Source organism: Arachis duranensis, chromosome 1, assembly GCF_000817695.3.
Source record: "Arachis duranensis cultivar V14167 chromosome 1, aradu.V14167.gnm2.J7QH, whole genome shotgun sequence".
NCBI classification, from domain to species: Eukaryota; Viridiplantae; Streptophyta; class Magnoliopsida; order Fabales; family Fabaceae; genus Arachis; species Arachis duranensis.
In genome coordinates, this window is record NC_029772.3 from 53323154 (window position 1) to 53325342 (window position 2189).

The following is a 2189-nucleotide window of genomic DNA, read 5'->3' on the forward strand; positions in this document are numbered from 1 at the left end:
TCCAAGCCAAGAACATAAAACTCTACTCTAAAATCCAACCAAGCATTTCATCAAACACTTGGAAGGCATAAAAGGAAAGCATAGTAAATTGATAACAAGAATAGAATCTAACAACAATTATTGCAAAGAATTAATAACAACAAATCAAAAGGAACACAATTATTATGATTTACCTTGAATTGAATTGAAAGAGAAAGGAAGGAACAAAAGTAGATCTACAACAAAAAATAAAAACAACATAAAGGAAATTACAACAAAAGAATGGAAGAAGAATGTAACAACAAGGAATTAAGAGGATAGAAGTAGAAGAAGATGAATTAAAATCTAGATCTAAGAACTAAACCTAATCTTAATCCTAATCCTAGAGAGAAGTGAGAGCTTCTCTCTCTAGAAACTAACTCTAACTACTAAACTATGACTAATGGTCAAAAGTATGTTGATTTCACTTCAATCCTTGGCTTAAATAGCATCAGAAATGAGTTGGAATGGGCCCACAAAGCTTCTAAAATCGCTGGTCACATGTTGCATTAAGTGGGTCATGTGCCACAATCGGCGTGTCCGCGTACCGTGCACATGCGCGCCTCTATGCGTGATGCAACTATGGTAAATCTTATATTGTTTTGAAGCCCCGGATGTTAACTTTCCAACGCAACTAGAACCGCATCATTTGGACCTCTGTAGCTCAAGTTATGGTCAATTAAGTGCGAAGAGGACATGCTTGACAACTTTTTGGTTCCATCATTTCTTCATGAGTTCTCCAACTTTACATGCTTTTTCTTCATTCCCTTGATCCAATCTTTGCCTCCTAAATCTGAATTTACTTAACAAACATATCAAGGCATCTAATGGAATCAAGGTAAATTACATTTAGCTATTTTAAGACCTAAAAAACATGTTTTCACTCTTAAGCACAATTAAAGGAGAATATACAAAACCACGCTATTTCATTGAATAAATGTGGGTAAAAGGTGATAAAATCCCCAAAAATCAATACAAGATAAACCCTACAAATGGGGTTTATCAGTCCACAGATCCTGAGGTGATCCACAGATCTTGAGGTGTCAAGGATTCACATCCCTGCACCAATTAGGCATGTAGAATGCCTTTGCATACAATTCTGGCGTTTAAACGCCGGATTGATGCTTGTTTTGGGCGTTCAGCGCCAGCTTTATGCTTGTTCTGGGCGTTCAACGCCCAGCTGTAGCATGTTTCTGGCGTTGAACGCCAGCTTTCCTCAGTGTGCAATCCTGGCGTTTAAATGCCAGATTGCTGCATGTTTCTGGCGTTCAACGCCAGATCCATGCTCTGTTCTGGTGTTAAACGCCAGCCAGATGCTCCTTACTGGCGTTTAAACGCCAGTGAGCTCCTCCTCTAGGGTGTGATTTTTTTTCTGCTGTTTTTGATTCTGTTTTTAATTTTTGAATTTCTTTTCGTAACACCACATGATCATGAACCTAATAAAACACAAAATAATAATAAAATAAAAATAAAATTAGATAAATAAAAATTGGGTTGCCTCCCAATAACCGAATTAGATAAATAAAAATTGGGTTGCCTCCCAACAAGCGCTCTTTTAATGTCACTAGCTTGACAGTGGGCTTTCATGGAGCCTCACAGATATTCAGAGCATGATGAGGGCCTCACAACACCAAACTTAGAGTTTGAATGTGGGGGCTTCTCAACACCAAACTTAGAGTTTGGTTGTGGCCTCCCAACACCAAACTTAGAGTTTGATTGTGGGGGCCTTGTTTGACTTTGTATTGAGAGAAGCTGTTCATGCTTCCTCTCATTACCAAATAACTTGGCATTTAGCTTCATGATGGCTCCTTGATATTGAGCAACTTGCTCTCCAGTCACATCTTCATCCTCTTCAGAGGAAGAATAGTTTTCAGAGCTCATGAATGGCAGAAGGAGATTTAATGGAATCTCTATGGTCTCTATATGAGCCTCAAATTCCTTTAGGTCCTTAATAGGGAACTCCTTCTTACTTGAGAGACGTCCCATGAGGTCTTCCTCATTGGGATTCACGTCCTCCCCCTCCTCCTTGCAATTGGCCATATTGACTATGTCAATGGTCTTGCACTCTCTCTTAGGATTCTCTTCAGTATTGCTTGGGAGAGTACTGGGAGGAGTTTCAGTGACCTTCTTGCTCAGCTGGCCTACTTGTGCCTCCAAATTTCTAATGGAGG